The sequence below is a fragment of the Balaenoptera musculus genome, chromosome 2 (assembly GCF_009873245.2).
Source record: "Balaenoptera musculus isolate JJ_BM4_2016_0621 chromosome 2, mBalMus1.pri.v3, whole genome shotgun sequence".
Lineage (NCBI taxonomy): Eukaryota > Metazoa > Chordata > Mammalia > Artiodactyla > Balaenopteridae > Balaenoptera > Balaenoptera musculus.
Window position 1 is genome coordinate 35917230 of NC_045786.1, and position 22021 is coordinate 35939250.

Genomic DNA, 22021 nt, shown 5'->3' on the forward strand with positions numbered 1-22021 from the left:
AGTACGGCGGCCGCGCGCGGGCCCGCCCGCCCACCATTTTCCCCTTCATGATGGCGCGCCCGCCCCCTTTCCCCATTGCCTCAGCCCGGAGCGCGGAGCCCGCCGCGAGCGGCCGACTGCGGCCGGGGCTGAGGGCGCGGGCGGCGCTGCGCAGGGAGGACGGGGCCGCGCCGGAGGCGAGGGTTCCGGGCCGCGCCCGCACCCCGCGAGGGCCGCCATCCTTCCGCCCACTTTCGAAGGCGGCTCCGGCCCCGGCAGGCCCGCCGCTGCCTTCCTCCCGGAAAGCCGGTGGTGACCGGGAGCCCGCGCCGCCGGGAAGCGGGCCTGGAGTGGGGCCATCGCTCCGGGCAGGGTCGTTGGTAGACACCGCGGTCCCGGGCGAACGTCGGGGCACGTAGGGGAGCGTAGTGCAAATGGCTGTCGGAGAGCCGGCGGGCGCCTGCGGCGCAAATCCTGGAAAGGGGTAGTGGTCATTGAGAGCTAGCTGGAGCCTCTTGGCAGTCATTCATCCGTCTCGTTGCATCCTTCGCCATCCAGACTTGTTGAGTTTTCCCTGAGCGCGATTCCGGGTGCCCCGCCTGCCCTATCCTTGTCCTGGGGTACGTGCATCTTTGGTGCCCATGGTTCTTTTAAACCGACACCAAATAGCCGGGAGCTTGCAGCTTGGCACTGGCTGGTGTGTCCTGTAAGCTCCTCGTGCCTTTTCACCTCCATGTTTGTTTTAGGTCAGATCCCAGACCTTATCCTCGGCCTCCCACAACAGTCCACAATAGCGCTCTCTTTCTGTGTAGCAGGGTTTTCGCTGGGCTCTTTCTCTAGAAAGCATCTGCGTGTAATACATAACATTAAATTTTATTAGGCCCTTTGCTAACATGTGTGCTTTGTGTCTTAAAATAAATCCCTTTTACTTTTATAACAGTTGGCAGTTAATTGCTTGAAATAAGAAACAGTGAAAAGGAGGGTCAAAACATGTTGAAGATTATGTTAGTAAACTTGAGGAATAGAAGTAGACATGGGAAATAGTGGCATAAGTATGAGTGCAGGCTCTAAAAATGTTGTATTATATGCAAGTGAAGGTACTGAGATTCCCCCCTCCCCCAAATACACCCATTCACAAAAGGAAGTGACATCATGGGTGGCCAGACTGAAATTTAGTGAAGTTGAAGTAATGGATGGACATAAACACTTTTTTTGTTTTTAGTTTGTCACGATTGTAAAATGGAAAGAAAACTGGGTCAGGAATTGGGGGACCCTGGCATCAGGTCTGGGCTCTGTTACGGGCTAATCATCTCAACTGTCTGAATATCCATTTCTGCAACTGTAAAATGATCATCTCTAGGATTCCTTCCAACACTAACAACCTCAGATTTCAAGGGGAAAAAACAGTCTTATTCAGATTCCGTGAGGCTGTGCAAATAACTTTTCTCCACATCTGAATTGTAGGTTTTCCTTAAATAAGGCAAAGTTTTCATGGTGGAATAATGGGTTATTTTTCCTACTACAGTGCCATAATGCTTTGAGGCAAGATTTGTTACTTTAGGAGTCCTTTAGGGAACCCCTTGAATATATTCGTTAAGTAAGAAATAAACAGCTATAGGGCACATATGTTTATACATAGTCAAAAGTGAATTGAAAGTTATCATCACTAGTTGGTCATTTTCTTGTAACACAATGGCTTTCTTTAATCTTACCTTTGAAAATATCTCCTGAGAGTCAAAAAGAAAATAGACTTAAAATTTCATTAACATATTGCTTGCATATGTTGGCCACCTGTAGTCATTTTGAAACAAAAAAGTGCTGCAGAAGTAGTCGTAGTTGTATATTTAATTGTACATAAAATTCCTAGGAGTTATAATTCCCAACCAAGGCAAAATGGAAAATAAAATGAGGAAATAAAATCAATTACATTGTTAGATAAGATACAGTAAATACAGGGGAAAAAATGTGTGTCTGTTCACATTTAACGTGAGCTCCTCAAGGGAAGGACCTAAGTCTCTAATTTTTAAAAAATATTTTATAGTGAGTGACATGTTGTAATTTCCAAAGAAAGGTAAAGGTTAGAAAAAGAAGAAAGATGTTTGAGTCCCTACTCTTTGTTACAGTTGAATGTGTCAGTGTTCTCGTTTTATTTGCATCCGAATTCTGTGAGATAGTATCCCCACTTTACACCTAGCTATAGCTTTGTAGATGATGATATTATCAAGTATGGGGGGGAAAATCCTACTTATTTAAATTTCAAATATTGTCTCTTGATATGAAGGCCAGCCATGTTGGGATTCTATCAATATATGGCCACAAGGAATGAAACATAGGAGGGAGAACATGGGGGAAACATTTCTTCAGGCTATGGGGAGGAGCTTTCTGATGGTCAGAGCTGGTCCACGTGGCATGGAGAAGTGACTTCTCTGCTGTAGAGAAGACATTTGTTTTGGTCCTAGGAATCCCCTTGTGAGGAATGTGAGTCTAGAGAATTCAGGCATCTAGTAAATTTGATCAGGTTGGTTTCAGCTTTTGGCTGAGCTTCACACTCTGTGCCCAGGGTGTGTTCTGTAGTCTAAGTTTCAGTTTACTACTCTGTAAAATAGGGATAATTCTCACCTCACAGATTTAGTGTATGTAGAAGCACTAAGCAGCAGTACTTGAATGTTCCTATCTTTTTTGCTTTTTGAATTTCTAATTTTTCCCCTGTATCACTACACTATTTAAAATTTTCAGCTCTTAAGTAGATTTGTTATTTGTCCAACATTTTATCATGAAAAATTTCAAACATATAGAGAATTAAAAAAATTGTATAGTGAACAGCCATATATCTACCACCTAGATTCTGTACTTAACATTTTGCTATACTTGCTGTATCACCTATTTGTTCACATATCCATCCCTCTATCCATACAGCAGTCCATCTTTTTTTTAATGCATTTCAAAGTAAGTTGCAGATAATTTACTCCTAGACACTCCAGAATGTATTTCATTAACTAGAGGTCAATATTTCTAATAGATTCTTTTTTTTTCCTTTGAGGTAAAATTTACATAGACTGAAACACACTTACCTTAAATGTACCATTCAGTGAGTTGACAAATGTATACACTGGTATAATGCAAGCCCCTACTGGGACAGAACAGTACCAGTACCCAAGAAAGTTCCCTTATGCCTCTTCCCAGTTGATTGTTGTCCTCCTTCCTTTTCAGATGTATTATTTTAACATTAAGTAGCAGCTGGCTGTTTCTAATGGAGTATACTTGCTGTATATGACTTTAAAAATTAGAAGTTCATTTATGCCTAAGGACTAACTAGCTTAATACTAAAAAATACTTATGCTAAAACAAGAGTCTCTGAAGCCTTTTTTTTTTAATTTTAAAAAAATATTTTATTTATTTTTTATTTTTGGCCACGTAGGGTCTTAGTTGGGGCATGCAGGATCTTTCACTGCGGCATGCGGGCTTCTCTCTAGTTCTTCTCTCCAGTTGAGGCGCGCAGGCCTAGTTGCCCCATGGCATGTGGGATCTTAGTTCCCTGACCAGGGATGGAACCCGAGTCCCCTACATTGGAAGGCAGATTCTTTACCACTGAACCACCAGGGAAGTCCCTCTGAAGGCTTTTGATTGTGTACCTTGTTGGTAAAAAAAAAAAAAATAGAGCATGCATCTCTACTATGTGTAAATTTACTTTAAAATTACATATACATGTACTTTGTACTATTATACATATTATAAGATACATACGAAAAAACTAATAGGGATGACAGATGATATAGATATTTTATGTTTTAAAATTCTTATTGGCAAAATGTCATTAATAGTACTAGATTAAGTTTATATTTTAAAAAGTACTAATTTTTGGAATATTTTTGCCTCCTTCTTGTGAGATCTGACTAGATTGTCACAGTTTTTATCTTCTAAAGAGATATTATAGAATAGAACTGTCAGCTTGGCCATTTCCTTGTTTGCTTGTGCTTACATTATTAGTGTCATCTTTGTAGGACTCCTTTAGCCACTTGTTCATTTAGCGAGAATTCTGTTAGAAGTAGATGTTCCATAATTCTACTCAACCAGGCACACACAAATGGCAATAAGTCACAGTATGCCTAAAGTGAATAAATATAACTATCTAAATAAGCAAACTAGTGTTAATTGATGTATTGGATATTAGTAAAATTTACTTTTTAGGTGAAAGAATAAGAAACTAAGATAGAAGTTGTACTATTTTCTTCTCAGACCCTCTAAAATCATCTTGTGTATCCCCTGAGGTGTGAGCACTCTGCTTATGTTACCCCTACTCTAAAAAATGGAAAAACAAAAAACAATACAAAAACCAGGAAGTCTTAAAGCTCTTGTGTTTCAATTAAAGAGCTTTTTAAAAGTTAACCTTCTGGGGCTTCCCTGGTGGCGCAGTGGTTGGGAGTCTGCCTGCTAATGCAGGGGATACGGGTTCGAGCCCTGGTCTGGGAAGATCCCACATGCCGCGGAGCGGCTGGGCCCCGTGAGCCACAATTACTGAGCCTGCGCGTCTGGAGCCTGTGCTCCGCAACGAGAGGCCGCGATGGTTGGAGGCCCGCACATCGCGATGAGGAGTGGCCCCCGCTCGCCGCGACTGGAGAAAGCCCTCGCACAGAAACGAAGACCCAACACAGCCAAAAATAAATAAATTAATAAGTAAATAAATAAAAATTTAAAAAAAATTAACTTTATATGAGAACTCTCAAACATCTTTAATAGGAGAGTAAGTTGATATAACCACTTTAGAAAACTGGCCTGATCTACTGTAGTTAAACACACGCCTGCCTTGTGATTTGGCAGTCTGTTCTAGGCATATACCCAAGAGAAATGGGTGTTTATGTCCACCAAAAGACTTGTACAGTAATGCTCGTACATGGCAGCTTTATCCATAATAGCAGAAGACTGAAAACAACCCAGATGTCCATCAACACGAGAACGGATAAGCAAATTTGTAGTATGTTTGTATAGTGGAGTACTACCCAGCAATAAAAAGGGGCAGACTACTGATGCCCACAAAAATATGGATGAATCTCAGAAATATAAGGTTGAGTGAAAAAAGCCAGACGCAAGACAGTACCTTCTGTATGATCCCATGATGTTCAAAAACAGGCAAAGCTGATCAATGGTGATCAGTTTGTGGTAGGTGGAGGTGGTGGTGGGGTTACTGACTGGTAGGAGGCACTGGAAATGTTCTGTATCTTGATCTGGGTTTGTACGTATGTAAAAATTTATCAAGCTTGCACATGGGGATTTATGCACTATTATGTATATAATGCCTCAATTTGTGTATATAATGCCTCAATTTTAAAAGCACGCTTTGTATGAGGTGGGGAAAAAGAATCTAATACTCCAAGCTTCTTCTTGGATTGAATTTCACCATTCTTAGCTTTCAGTGAGAAATTTTTTCCTTTAGGGCTTCAGTCCTACAAAGTTGCATCTTCCTATTCCCTTTGACTATTTTAGAAGCTTCATTTACTACTTAACAGCTTTCTCTTGAGGCTTCTTTGTAGTTCTGGATTCTGCCTCTGTCTTTTGCTTAACGCTACTAGAGTCTTTCTGTTCCTTTCATGGTAAATCATTCATTGCTCATCATATTTTTGATCTAGCTCTCCACCTCTCACTTGTTAAAACTTAAGAATTAAGCATTTGACTTACCCCTCTATGACAGTTCAAAGAGCTGAACTCTTATTGAACTTTTATTGAGTACCTACTGTATGTAAGGCACTGTACTAGGTGTATTTTTTTGTTTTTCTACCAACAGATTAAACTTGCAGCAATTTTAAAACATTGTAATTGAATAATTAAAGTGTTTCCCTATCCTCTTATTAATGTAAATACTGGTTGGGAATCCTCAGTTTCTGATCCATAGCACTTTCCATTTTTTTTTTGGCCTTGACAGTAAACTGCTAGACTGTGAACCTTTATTTCTGGAGACCAGGCTACATATTTTCAGAGAATCAGTTGACACTTAAATTCTTTTCAATCTCGACATAAAGTAAGATGTTTATAATCTGTATTACTTTCTCCTGAGTCCACAGAAGTCCATCGTTGGTTCATTCCTCAGGTAGAGTGGCACAGGCTCACTCAGCCTTTCCCCAAGAGACTATATTCACATTGCCAGTTTGAGACTGGCAAACTGTCTCATTTTCTTCAGCTTAACCCTGGGAGCAAACAGGCAACTTAAACTCTCAATACCAACATTTACATTTTCCATCAGCCAGGTGAATCTGTATATCTGGCATATCCCCTTTGGAATGCCCTAATGACTACTTGTTGCCCCATGATTTGAAGAATATTAATTCTCTTAATTCCACTATATGAGATTGTGTTTGATTCTTTTGGAAAATGACTGATGGTTTAAAATGATATATGACTTTGTTGAAAATGTCTTAACATTAGAAAAACATTATAGACTAATAAATATAGTAGAGGAAGAGCCCAAATATTCCTGTTTATTAGAGAAATATCTTCTATTGCAGAAGAGTCTCCAGATGTCTGATCAAAATATAGTCCACTTAATACGGTTGTTAGCCCACTGCAAAAAGATTTCTTAATCATTTCAAGCAGTACTGAAAGCATGGTCTGTGGACTGTTTGTTACCTGTCAGTGACAAGATAGATACAGAAATTGAGAGCAAGAGTTTAGAAACTTTTTTAGCAATTTGATAGAGTAACTTTTTGTTTGTGAATCTGGTTTAAAATTGAGGTTTGTATTTGTATGCCTTTTAATTTTAATTTTCTAATAATTCATCTTTAATGTATTTTATTAAAATGTCTGTAACTGATTAGAATTTTTTAAAATTTCTCCTTCACCACAGAATAGAAGTACTGACTATAGAGGACCCTTAACAGTTAATAGTGTTCCTTGCACTGAAAACAATTTACTCATACTGTAAACTATTTAAACTATCCTTATTTAAAAGAGAGAATGGACTGACCTTCATGTTATATATTAATTTCACCTGTGTGACAGAGTTACAGTTATTACACAAGTAATAATGTTCACTGTAGAAAGATTAACATCCCTAGACATACTTACAAGCATCATGAATATGTACCTATATGTGTAAGTACATAATTTTTGTAATATATACAGTTTTGCAACCTTTTTTCCCCTCTAAACACTGTATCTTTAGAAGACTTTCAATGGCAATGAGTATGTTTTTATAACATTATTTGTAGTAGCCATCTGGTAATTTATGGCATGGACCTATTTTTATAAATTATAACTACTTGCTATTGTAAGACACTTATTTTATTTCCAGTTTTATACTATAAAAGAATACTCTGAGAAACATTCTTTTGGCTTAATTGTTATTTCCTTAGGAGAAATCTCTGGAAATTATATTTCTGAGTCAAGGGGCATGTGCATGTTTTAAAGGTTTGTATTACAAAGATTTCACTATCTTATCTTACCCACTACCAGAATAAGAGAATACTTGTTTTTTCACATATTCATTAAAAGTAGATGATTCAAACTTTTAAAAATCTTTCTCAATTTAATAAGCACAAATATTTAATTGAATTAATTTCTTTGATTACAAGTTAGGCAGAATATATGTATCGTATATGACATTCTATCAATAATGTATATGTGTCTTGATTATCAAGTTAGAATGAGTATATATAATAACACTACTATGAGGTAGATATCCCCGTAAGAGAACCAAGACTTAGCTTAAGAAATTCACCTAAAGACAACTTAATTAAGTGTCTTAATCCCAGATTATTAAGAATGCCACAAGAACATAAGAAATGTGATATCAGATTAGGTAAAGGACTAAAGAAGCATTTGGCGGTATGTAAAAAGACCATACATATATGTGTGTTTGTAGGGCTCACAAGTTTCTGTGAAGCTGGAAATATTCAGTCAGAGAACATTTACTATTGTAACATTTATTATATTATCTTTAGTCTATATCTCTTTGAAAGCCCTTTGACACAAGGCAATATAAAAATAAATATTAGTTGTGCATTTAAAGAAAGCAGAGACCCATTAAAATCAATTCTGAATGAGTAGCATGATGTTGACTTAGTGTAAGTTCTAAAACCTTTATGTGTGAGAGAACACATCTACTTTGAACATCAGGTAGGGTAGTTATGAGAGTTACTGGTTCAGTAGAGCCTAGAAGCTAAATCATAAGAACTACTACTACTAGCCTGTGTAACTTCTTGCCAGTTTACTGCATTCCCAATCTCTGTAACAGCATTTTCCTATGTACAGTGTATCACTGCCATTTGTATATGTAATCTCCTTTCAGCTGATTAAAATGGAGGTAGTAATTGAATTTTTCTACTATATCTTCTTACTTGATAAGAATTTGCTGTAGTTAGGTAAGTACCATCTGTAGGGTTACAGAGAGCCACGTAGAGGTTAAAAAGAGTGAAATAATCTAATGATTGGTGAGCTCAGACATTTAGAGTGACATCCTCCAGATTTCTGAGCAAGACTTCCTGCCATGTCGGGAAAGACAACTAGACCAGGAGTTAAAAGATAAGCACCTCATTCTACCACTCTCTTGGTTTGTTAGGTTTGGGCATCTTTTTTTATTACAACCTCTTTGTAAAACAGGGAGAGTGATAATTCTTAGTCTCACCCTTTTTCCTAGTAATCAAATGTGAAAATACACATGAAGGAAGTGTTTGCTAATTAAGTACCTAATAATTACCTCCCAGAAACACCAGACCTAGTAAAGTCTCAGTAAATGTTTTTGTGGTTTGGCAAGTGTGTCTTTCAGCAGTTTCCTTGTGACTTTATAATAGTAAGTTGGCTTTAGGCTCTGGGAGTTGTGGGGACTTCCCATTAATATTACCCCTCCAGATTTCTGAGTGTGATGAGCCATCTCTAGAGGGTCCACATAGCTTCAGGATTTGGGGGCAAACTAAGCTGGACTTCGTTGGCAGATAAACGGTGCCTATGAATCAACCACTCCCACTTGATCACTGAAACTCAAGCTCTGAGTGGATTCCCTAAGCCTGATTATAGAGTCTTGAAGGCTCCCCAAAAGTGGAGGTACCGTTTCAAAGTGGACTGGGTAATTCTTACTAACATACTAGTAACTTCTTAGTTTCTATCAAAATATGTTTTAAGGTGAGAGTTGTTGTAAGTGGTGGGTTCATTTAGGTTCAGTAGTGGTTAGCAAATATAAAAATGAGTTTCACAGAGATTGAAAAACTTTTATGTAGGGAAAAATGTCAAAAAATAAACCCATGCCTTTAGATCTCTTCTTCCTTTCTGTCACTGAAGTAGAACTTTTGTACTAATGACATCTTTAATTTTGGAGGAAATGCATATTTGGAGGGAGCAGTATTATGAATTCTCAGTTCATTTTTTTTTTGGAGTTAGCATATGTTAAATGGATTGAAAATTAATTCCCTCAAGACTTCTGTTTGACTTTCAAAATGAGACCAGCTATCTTCAAACAAGGCATAACTGTTCTTATCTCCTTCGCTGGACTGCTACATGAGGATTAAGTCAATAATTTTGAAAAAGTATTTAGACTTTGGAAATGAGTCATTGTTGCTGATTGATTCTGTTGCAGTCTAGTCTAGTGGCTTTCAGACTGTTTTTGACTGTAACTGACAGTAAGAAATAAATATTAATTTCATACACACACACTAGAAAAAGATTTTCACCAAAACATACTATATGTGATGCATCTTGATGTTTTTATATTTCATTTTGTATAAAATCAGGTTGTAACCCACAAAATCAATTTCACTACCTGTAGTTTGAAAAGCACTGGTCTGGTCTGTTAGGCCAAAGGGAGATTAATCTATGTGAGTTATATATGTTTATATAGAACAGTAGTTGGATTTTTTTTTTTTTTTTTTTTTTTAGTAGTTGGATTTTTGAGATGAGTTAATAGTCCTGAGCTTTTTATTCTGCTGTAGCCATAGTCCTACATGGAGGTCACATGAACATAAGAAATGAAAGTTATGTTAGGTCACTTAACCACCCTGGCCAGTATTTTACTTGATCTCCAAAGGTATACAGATCAGATATTTCTACTCTCATTTTCCTTCTATTCTTTGAACTGCAAATATACCTACTACTTTCTTAGCTTTCTCTATGAAGCTAATTATAGTTTCATAAATATGGCTTGTTGAGGGTAATAAGCTTCATACATTTGCTAACTAGTTAGTGATAAACACTGACTATCTAGTGTTCCCTGGCTGATAATATTGAGGTTCTGGGGTTTTCTTGGGTTTGTGAGACTAGACTGTGGAGGTATCAGGCTATCTATGACTGGGATTGATGGGCTTTTGTTAAGTCCAGAAAACCTATAGGTGGGGTAGGTTTGTGGTACCCTCTGAGGTGGATGTAAAGTCATGGGACTACCACATTTCTAATGGTTCTGTATTTTCTTTACAATCACTTTTGTCCAATCAAAAAGAGATTTCCTTGCTACTATTTAGATAACAGCAATCTCAGAAGAGACAATCTAATATTGATGATAGTAAGACACTTCAATTTCTGAAAAAGATATATTTCTGAAAAGTTATAGTAAGCACAGTTTTATATCTCACATCTGGCTGACTGACTCACACAAAATAAGTACACTTCTATTGGAAAATAGCCCCACTATACTAAGTGGAAGTATCTGGAAACAAAAGGGTTAGGTTAATCTTTGTGTTAAGTCAGGTATTCAAGAACTCTGGTGGTTCTCCGCTCAGCTTTTTGTCACTGCTGTTGTTCACTGGCCCTATCTTGTGCTAGGTGGGGTGGCGGGTGAAGGACAGAGCCTTTGTAGAGTTATGAAATTTGATGGTCTCCATTGTTCATTTTTAATAAGCTCCTTGTCTGGGGCAAATATTTATTTAACTACAAGGGATCAGGTAACCCAGAACAAATGTGTCCCTTGTTTTTAATATTGTCATAAAAGCAAATTACAGAAGTAGGGCAGCTCAGCAAGAGCGGGCGGTTAGAGAAGTTTGTTGAAGTGAAATAGAGATGATGGTGATTGAAGACCCCTCCTTTGCACCATTAAAATTGCTTCTCATTCAATATTGTAAACTCTAAAAAATAAGCCCTTGACCTCTCCATTTTCTCTGGGTATCCCAGCTACCTCCTGGCTTCACTCCTTCCTTATCCAAATTAGATCTACATGATTACTTGAACTGCTCTCACCCCATGCACACTTTCATGCATTCACCCTACAAACTCCTGCTGAGACCAACTAGACTTAATCACAAAGGCATGCAGACTGGGGCTGTTCCAGTATTAATTTCAGTTAGGTCCTCAACACTGCTCATCACTCCTTTTACTTGACCTGGGTCAGCTCCTTGTCCATCCTCCTCAGGTGTTAGTAGATACTTTTACTACCCTCTTCCAACTCAACTTCTTTCCCCTTATTTTCAGCAAATTATTTTACTTTCATATTTTATATGTTCATTTTCAAGGTGCAGTGGAAGAGCAGGAGCTTTATGTGCAGATAAAGCCATGTCTGCTTACTGTCTCTATCCCTCAACAGATGAATGACCTTGGGTACCTGATCTCTTTGCTTTGATGGACTGTAAAATGGAGACAATAATGCCTTCTTTTCAGGGTTATTTCAAAGATTTTGAACATAAAGAATCTGAAGTTTAACGGATGATCAAAAAAATGTTTTTTTCCCTCTCCATCGCCTCTTCCCCATCCTCCTTACTAAGACCCTCCCCTTCTTGCTTGACCCCACCCTTTTCCTTTCTTCATTCAACATTCAGCAAATATTGATATTTTTGAGTGTTTGCTGTGTCCCAAACACTAACACCCTAATAGATGCTGGGGGCAGAGAGGTGACCTAAACAAAGTTTTGTTCTCATAGACTTTAAGTCATCAGCCTCTTCCCCTCCACTGACCTTCTCTCTTCAGACTAGAAAGAATAATCTCTATCTTCCAGGCACTGCTCTCTCTGCTTTCCTTGGTAGCCAAGCTTCTTTAAATAACTGACCTTACTGTCTCTTTCTCACCCCTCTCCCAGAAGTCACCATCACCTGCCAATTAATAGAATTCATTTCAACCCTAATTGCTGCCTCTGTGGAAATTAACACTGCTGTTAAAAAATTCTCTTCCCTTGACTTCCCTCATGTGTTTCTTTTGAAAGATTCTTCTGCTTCTCTAACCATAACTTTACAGGTTCTTCTTTGGCTTCAAGCCACCATTCTTCTAAATTTCTGTTTCAGGCCCAGACTTCAAATCCATACATCCATTTACCTACTAGACAGCTCCATCTAGCTGTCCCTCAGGTACCACAAATTCATCATCAAAAGTAATCTAGCCACCCCTCCCAACCCAAGTATTCCTGTTTTACTTAAAGATTACTATTTAGCCAGTCACCCCCAAAAACAAAGACCTCAAATTATCCTAGATGCTCCTTATTCTTTGCCTCCAACATCTTATTGATCACCTAATGATGTCAAGATGGGCTGTGCAAATGGAGGCCTGGTGGTAGTTCTGATAGAGAAAAATAGTGTGAAATTTGATTCATTATACAGCCCAGGGCAGCGTAAGAATGCTAAACACAAAAGAACCTGAGGCGTATTCATGTTGTAAACAGGATGTAATTCCAGCAAAACAGTATGACATTAAATTATTAATTTGGATTTTTTGGTGTCATTTTATTCCTACTTAATACTGTATAAATTTATCTTGGTTTTATAATGTATTGTTATAATAGTAGTACTGTTATATTTGTGCACATTTCAGAACATTATGATAAAATTTTATGACAGCTGGGGTCCACATCATGTTGATATGTTCTTTTTTTAAAATTTATTTTATTGAAGTATAGTTGATTTATAATGTGTTAATTTCTACTATACAGGAAAGTGATTCAGTTATACCTATATATACATACTTTTTCATATTCTTTTCCATTATGGTTTATCACAGGATATTGAATATAGTTCCCTGTGTAGGACCTTGTTGTTTATCCATTCTATGTGTAATAATTTGCATCTGCTAACCCCAAACTCCCAATCCATCCCTCCCTAGCCCCCCTCCCCCTTGGCAACCACAAGTCTGTTCTCTAGGACTGTGAGTCTGTTTCTGTGTCGTGGGTAAGTTCATATGTCATATTTTAAATTACACATATAAGTGATATCATATGGTATTTATCTTTCTCCTTCTGACTTACTTAGCATGGTAATCTCTAGGTCCATCCATGTTGCTGCAAATGGCATTATTTCATTCTTTTTTATGGCTGAGTAATACTTCATTCTGTATATATACCACATCTTCTTTATCCATTCATCTGTCAGTGGGCATTTAGGTTGTTTCTATGTTTTGGCTATTGTAAATAGTGCTGCAGTGAACATTGGGGTGCACGTATCTTTTTGAATTATAGTTTTCTCTAGATATAAGCCCAGGAATGGGATTGCAGGATCATGTGGCAACTCTTATTTTTAGTTTTTTAAGGAACCCCCATACTGTTTTCCATTGATGTATTCTTTTATTCTTATTTTTCTAAGAATTCTTATCAAGAATGGAAGTTAAATTTTGTTAAAGTTAAATTTTGTCGAATTGTAATAGTCTTGTAAGTTTTCTCTTTTGGCCTTTTTATTAATTATATATTTTAAATATTAAATTGTACTTGTATACCTGGAATACATCTTACTTTGTTTCAGTACAGTAATCCCCCCTTATCCATGGGGATACATTACAGTACCCCCAGTGGATGCCTGAAATTGCAGATAATACTGAGCCCTATGTATACGTTTTTTCCTATACCTGTGTACCCATGATAGAGTTTAATTTATAAATTAGGCATGGTAAAATATTAAATAACAAATAATAAAATAAAACAGTTATATCAATACATTGTAATAAAAGTTACGTGAATGTGGTCTCTCTCAAAATATCTTATTGTATAAATTTAATGCCTTTTCCATCTTAACTAAACACTTATAATGCACTATGGCCATAACTTTTGCAGTTTGGAGTGCAACAGCAAAACTAGCATAAATTTCTTTTTCCTTCACAATTTCATGGATAGAATATTCTTTCATACAGTAGATCTTAGCAACTTCAGCAAATGGTATTTTTTCTCTCCTTATTAAGTCGAGAACTTTCACCTTTTCACTTAATGAAAGCACTTCACAGCTTCTCTTTGGCATATCCAAATTGCCAGCATCGCTACTCTTGCACTTTGGGGCCCTCATTAAGTAAAATCAAGGCTACTTGAACACAAGCACTGCAATACTGCAACAGTTGATCTGATAACTGAGACAGCTACTAAGTTATTAACAGGTAGGATATGCTGGACAAAGGGATAATTCATGTCCCACTCCAGGATGGCTTGAGATTTCATAACACTACTGAGAATGGCGTGCAATTTAAAACTTATGAATTGTTTATTTCTGGAATTTTCCATTAAATATTTTTGGACCATGGTTGATCACAGGTAACTGAAACCACAGAAAATGATACTGCAGATAATGGGGGACTATTGTACATACATTTCTTTTTTTGTTGAGATATAATTTAGGTAACATAAAATTCACCTGTTTAAGTTATACAGTTCAGTGGTTTTTATTATATTCACAATGCTGTACAACCATTGCTAATTCTAGAACGTTTTTATCACCCCAAAAGGAAACGCATACCCATTAAGCAGTCCGTCATCATCCATCCTTATCCCCAATCCATGACAATCACTAATCTACTTTGTCTCTAAGAATTTGCTTATTCTGGGTATTTCATTTGAAGGTATCATAGAATATATGGCCAATTGGACTTCCCTGGTGGGGCAGTGGTTAAGAATCCACCTGCCAGTGCAGGGGATTCTAAACCACATGGGTTTGAGCCCTGGTCTGGGAAGATCCCACATGCCGCGGAGCAACTAAGCCCGTGAGCTACAACTACTGAGCCTGCGCTCTAGAGCCCGCATGCCACAACTACTGAGCCCACGTGCCACAGTTACTGAAGCCCGCGTGCCTAGAGCCCATGCTCCACAACAAGAGAAACCACCACAATGAGAAGCCCGCGCACTGCAATGAAGAGTAGCCCCTGCTCGCCACAACTAGAGAAAGCTCACGCACAGCAATGAAGACCCAACATAGCCATCCATAAATAAATAAATTTATTTATTTTTTAAAAAAGAATATATGGCCAATTATGTCTGGCTTCTTTAACATAATATTTTCAAAGTTCATCCATGTTGTAGTGTGTACCAGTAGTTTATTTCTTTTATTTATTGTTTATTTAATATTCATTTATTTATTTGGTTGCGCTGGGTCTTAGTTGCAACAGGTGTGCCCCTTAGTTGCGGCTCGCTAGCTCCTTAGTTGTGGCATGCAAATTCTTAGTTGCGGCATGCATGTAGGATCCAGTTCCCCGATGAGAGATCAAACCCAGGCCCCCTGCATTGGGAGCACGGAGGCCCAACCACTGTGCCACCAGGGAAGTCCTAGTAGTTTATTCCTTGTAATGTCTGAATAACATTCCATAGGTACTCCACATTTTGTTTATCTGTTCATCAGTTGACGGGTATTTGGGTCATTTCCACTTTGGGCTGTTATAAATAATGCTGCAATGAACATGTGTGTACAATTTTTTATGTGGATTTAATGTTTTCAATCTCTTGGGTATATACTTAGGAATGGAATTGCTGGGTCATACGGTAACTCTTTGTTTAACCCTTTGAGAAATTCCCAGGCTCTTTTCCAAAGCTGTTATACCATTTTACATTCCATATAGCCTAATGACCTTGACTAGAACCTCCAGTACAATGTTGAATAGAAGTGGTCAAAGTGGACATCCTTGTCTTGTTCCTTATCTTATGCAGGAAATTTTAGACTTCCACAGTTAAGTATGACGTTAGCTGTGGGTTTTTCAGAGATGCCCTTTATCAGGTTGAGGGTGTTTCCTTCTATTCCTAGTTTGTTGAATGTTTTTATCATGGAAGGATGTTGGATTTTGTCAGATGCTTTTCCCACATCTGTTGAGATAACCGTGTGATGTTTTGTCTTTTGTTCTATTAATATGGTGTATTATATTGATTGATTTTTGTGTGTTAAACCAATCTCACATTCTTGGAATAAAACTTCTTGGTCACGGTGCATAATTCTTTTTATACATTGCTGGATTCTGTTTGCTAATAAGAAACAGAATCCCTGACACTTGACGGTTGAACTTATAATTTTTCGACTTCATGATGGTACAAAAGTGATACACATTCAGTAGAAACCACACTTCAAGTTTTGAATTTTGATCTTTTCCCAGGCTAGCGATATGCAGTAAGATACTTTCTCCTGATGCTGGGCAGCGGCAGTGAGCCGTAGCTCCCAGTCAGCCACACTGTCACTAGGGTAAACAGCCAATACACTTAGAACCATTCTCTATCCATACAACCATTCTGTATTTCACTTTCAGAATGGTATTCCATAAATTACATGAGATGCTCAACATTTTATTATAAAATAGGCTTTGTGTTAGATTGTTTTGCCCAACTGTAAGTTAATGTAAGTGTTCTGAGCACATTTAAGGTAGGCTAGGCTAGGCTAAGCTATGATATTCGGTATGTTAGGTGTATTAAATGCATTTCTGTCTTAATGATAATTTCAGTTTATTATGGGTTTATTGGGATGTAACTCCATCATAAGTTGAGGGAGATCTGTATTTTTGTCATAGATTTTTGCATCTATGGTCGTAAGTAATATTGATCTATAGTTCTGTTTTCGTGTGATGTCTATTTCTGGGATCCTGGTATCAGAGTAATACAGGCCTCAAAAAATGAGTTGGGGAGTGTTCCCTCCTCTTCTGTTTTTTGAAAGAGTTTGTGAAGGATTGGTATTAATTCTTTAAATGTTTGGTAGGATTCACCAATGAAGCTATCTGGACCTGAGCTTTTCTTTGTGGGTGTTTTTTTAATTTTAAACAGCTTTATTGAGATTTAACTGACATAAAGTATTGTGTAAATTTAAGGTGTACAACGTGTTGATTTGATACACTTACACATTATAAAGTGATTACCCTAGTAGGGTTAGTTAGCACTTCAGTCACCTCACATAATTACCATTTCTTTTGTAGTGAGAACTTTTAAGATTTACTCTCAGCAACTTTCAAGTCTATACAGTATTGTTAACTATAATCACCATGCTGTATGTTAGATCCCCAAAACTTATTCATCTTATAACTGGAAGTTTGTATCCTTTGACCAACATCTCCCAATTTCCCCTACCCTCCAGTCCCTGGCAACCATCATTCTACTCTTGTTTCTATGAGTTGCCCTTTTTTAGATTCTTTGTGGTAGTTTTTTTTTTTTATTACTTATGGTATTTTTTTATAATTCAATCTCTTATTATAGCTCTAATCACATTTTCTATTTCTTCTTCAGTGGGTTTCAATAGTTTGTGCCTTTCTAGGAATTTGTTCATTTTATCTAGGTTATCTAATTTGTTGCCATACAGTTATCCATACTATTCCCTGATAGTCATTTTTATTTCTGTAAGGTCAGTAGTAATGTTCTCTTTTCGTTCCTGATTTTAGTAATTTGAATCTTCTCTCTTTTTTCTTGGTCATTCTAGCCTAAGATTTGTCAATTTTATTGATCTTTTCAAAGAACTAACTTTTGGTTTCATTGATTTCCTGTATTTTTCTATTATCTATTTTACTTATTTCCACTCTAATCTTTATTTTTTTCTTCCTTTTATTTGCTTTAAGTTGGTGTGCTATTCTTTTTCCAGTTTCTGAAGGTAGAAGGTTAGGTTATTGATGTGTGATCTTCCTTTTTAATATAAGTGTACATAGCTATAAATTTCTCTCTAAGCATTGCTTTCACTGCATCCCATAAGTTTTGGTATATTATGTTTATGTTTTCATTCATCTACAAGTAATTTTAATTTTCCTTGTGATTTTTCCTTTGCCAATTGTTTAGTAGCGTGCTGTCTAATTTCTATGTATTTGTGAATTTCCCAAATTTCCTTTTATTAGTGATGTCTAATTTCATTACCTTGTGGTCAGAGAACATACTTTGTATGACTTCAGTCCTTTTAAATTCATTGAAGCATGTTTTATGACCTAACGTATGTTCTATTCTGGAGAATATTCCATGTACACTTGAGAAGAATGCGTATTCTGCTGCTATTCAGTGAAGTGTTCTATAGATGTCTGTTAGGTCTAGTTAGTTTATAGTGTCTTCTGTTTCCTTTTTGATCTTCTGTCTAGTTTAGTTGTTCTATCCGTTATTTAGAGTGAGGTATTGAAGTCTCCATCCATTATTGTTGAATTGTCTATTCTCCTTTCAGTTCTGTCGGTTGTAGTAAGTCTTTTGTCTGATTTCTTTCACAACTTTGCTGATTCGGTAAAATGTGTGGTAAGCTTTCCAATTTTTAGATGCCCTAAAATAATTTCAATTTTTTAAAAAATTATTTTTGTTTATTTATTTTTGGCTGCATTGGGTCCTCATTGCTGCATGCGGGCTTTCTCTAGTTGCAGCGAGCGGGGGCTACTTTTTGTCGCAGTGTGCTGGCTTCTCATTGCAGTGGCTTCTCTTGTTGCAGAGCACGGGCTCTAGGCACACAGGCTTCAGTAGTTGCAGCATGCAGGCTCAGTAGTTGTGGAGCACGGGCTTAGCTGCTCTGTGGCATGTGGGATCTTTCCGGACCAGGGTTCGAACCCGTGTCCCCTGCGTTGGCAGGCGGATTCTTAACCACTGTGCCACCAGGGAAGTCCCTAAAATAATTTATATTTAGCAAGCAAGCAAGTCTACTTCCAAGACTTGAAAGACCTTAAAACCACTTCAGGCCTGGAAACTTTTTGAGGGTTTTTTCGGGCATCTTTTAAATCAATTTCATGGTTATTGGTTTATTCACATGTTCTACTCTTCTTGAGTCAATTCTACCATTTTTATTTTCCTAGAAAAGTGTCTATTTCATAGATATAGTAAACCTTCTAGTGTAGAGTTTTATATATATATATATATCATTCTATTATAATTTTTAGTCTCAGTCACTGTAGTTACATCTCATTACTAATTTTATATATTTAAAAAAAATTTTTGTATTTAGATTTGCCAAAGATGTGTCAGCTTTATTGTCATTTTTTTCACCAAAACTCTAGCTCTTGGTTTTTATTTCTCCCTTTTTTTTGGTTAATCAGTTCTCCTATTTTTTTTCCCCTACATCATAAATTTCTGATTTCATCTTCTACCTTTCTTTTCTTTATTTCAAAAGTCATGAAATTCTTTGAAATTTTTTTTGAAAATGAAAATTTTTAAAGCTAGTTTTCTTAAGGTCAGATTTGTCTTCAACATGTAGATTTGGGTAATTGGTGTTTTATAATCATTTTCAACATAGATTTTAATTGTGATTTTCTTTTCTTTTTTGGCCTAAGAGATGTTTAGGAGATAATTTTAGAAATTATCATTGGTTAAACGTTTTTATACAATGTTTAAATTTGTTTTTTTAGCATGATTACCTTGTTATCAGAGTATGTAGTCTTTTAAACTATTTTTTAATTTGAGTTTTCTTTTAATATGTGATCAACTTTTAAAAAAATATTTATTTATTTACTTATTTGGCTGCACCGGGTCTTAGTTGCAGCATGCAGGATTTAGTTCCCTGACCAGGGATTGAACCCAGGCCCCCTGCATTGGGAATGCAGAGTCTTAACTGCTGGACCACGAGGGAAGTCCCTGTGATCAACTTTTTTTAAAGTGTTCTTTGTATTCCTAAAAAGAAGGCTTCTGTAGCAGTCAATATTTAGAGATGCAGAAGTATAGCTACCATATCTATTATATTTCTACATATCTCTCACAATATTTTTGACTATTTCAGGGCTTAACTTGGCACATAAGTGTTTAGGACTTATAACTCCAGGGTAGTGTACCTTTTGTCAGAATATAATGATCCAAGTGGGCGCCTCTATGCGCGCGGGAAGACGGCCATACGGGTGACCAAGTCAGTGCTGTTCGTGTGTCTGGGTAACATCTGTCGATCACCCATCGCAGAAACAGTTTTCAGGAAACTTGTAACTGATCAAAACATTTCAGATACTTGGAGGATAGACAGTGCAGCAGTGTCCACGTATGAACTAGGAAACCCTCCTGATTATCGGGGGCAGGCTTGCATGAAGAAGCATGGTTATCCCCATGAGTCACATTGCCTGGCAAGTTACCAAAGAAGTCTTTGCCACTTTTGATTATATACTATGTATGGATGAAAGCAACCTGAGAGATGTGAATAGGAAAAGTAATCAAGTTAAAAACTGCAGAGCGAAAATTGAACACTTGGGAGCTAGGATCCACAGGAACAACTCATTATTGAAGATCCTTATTATGGTAATGACGCTGACTTTGAGACCGTCTACCACCAGTGTGTGCGGTGCTGCACAGCCTTGCTGGAGAAGGTTCACTGACCCGGTTCCAGTCCTGCTGCGGCCCAGGTTCGTCCCCATAGGCCCGCATTCTCAGTCGAGTGACACAGTGTCACCATTCCCTAGCCAAGGCCACAGCCCTTTCTTCAGTTGACTCACTGTTTCTTACTTTAAAAAATAATTGTAACAAGGCCCCTTTCTGTTTGTCCCCACTAGGTTTCCAGTATCAACTCTCATTTCTTTCCCAAACCCAGAGTTCCACTCGTGTACCCTAGTTTTGCCATATTTTCTTATATTTCTCAAACTTTGACACACTGCTCCCTCCTGCCACCCCAGGAGGTTCTACTATCCTTAGAAAGAATGGCACCTCCTCCAAGAAGCCTACCCTGAACTTTCCCTTTTAAGATTCTGTGCTCTGCAAAGGGGAAAGGTGGGCAGGAGAGATAAATTAGGAGTTTGGGATTAACATGTACACACGGCTATATATAAAATAGGTAATCAACAAGGACCTACTGCATAGCACAGGGAACTCTACTCCATATCCTGTAATAACCTGTACGGGAAAAGAATCTGAAAAAGAATGGATATATGTATAACTGAATAACTTTGCTGTACACCTGAAACTAACACAATATTGTAAATCAACTATACTCCAATATAAAATAAAAATTAAATTAAAAAAAATTGTAGATGGAAATCAGTTGTGTTTGGCGGAAGAATAAATAAAAATTTTGATTCAGACAGTTTATGGGGTAAATGTTCTTAGACTAGTTGAACCTCCCACTTCACCGCAGTTACAAAAATAGTGGAACAAACAAAATAGTAGAGCAACAAAATAGAACATAATGAAGTAAAACATCACTGTAAGGCCCATCAGCATCTGATCCCATCGGCACTTCCAAGAATCTGCACTACGTCTTCCCTCTGTGTGGATGGGGCCCCCTGCCTTGCACTACCTCTTGATGCCAGGGCCTGGTGTCCAGTGATGTTGGTGAGAAGTGTTCATACATGCTCACAGTGCACACTTGTGCATTTACAGGACAGGAAGGAGGAAGATTTGTGGGATTAATCTTTAGCACCTTCACTCCTTAGTTTGTGTCTGTTTAGTTTATTTCATAAGGAAGTTAGCTTACTTGTTCCCATTTGAACCACTTTGCCTCTGGAAATGTAATTATGTCCGGGAATAAGGACACTTGTGTGCTGGTTTACCTTAGGTTAGTTTGAGGACTGTGCCTGCTTTTACATGCATGTAATTAACCTGAATGTCAAATATAGATCAGCTTAGGTGGGAAAAAAATAATAAGTTGGGAAAAGTCCTTTTATATTGGAATGCTTAAATATTGATATGTTAAGTATTCTTTTATCAGTGCTTAGTTTATAGGCAAATATAGGTAATTTCTGTGCACTTGGAGATGACTGATCTAAAATTCCTATGAATATATGTCAGAAAAGATTGTTTTCAGATAAACTGGGGAAATTACAAAAAATATATATATAACGATCCACTCTACCATTTCATACTTTTTTAGCGTGTAAGTTATGGTACTTGTAACTTGTAACCTGCTTTTATTTTTGTATACATTTGGCTGTTGTGTCTTTATCCAATCTTTCACTCGTAACTTTTCTTTCCTGTTTTAAGATGTAAATTGTATAAACAGTATATATGTAGCTTAATGTTTTTTGACCACCCCTGGGCGATTTTCCCCTATTCCACTCTTTGTTAGCAGAC

At 37.4% G+C, this 22021-nt stretch overlaps 1 protein-coding gene and 1 pseudogene across 1 annotated transcript in view; both read left to right on the top strand.

The window, feature by feature from the left end:
* The window catches only part of HDGFL3 (HDGF like 3), a 78787-nt gene that overhangs the window by 518 nt on the left and 56248 nt on the right, over window positions 1–22021 (top strand). The gene's annotated exons all lie outside the window — the stretch shown is intronic.
* Window positions 414–20334, top strand: LOC118891110 (annotated as a pseudogene).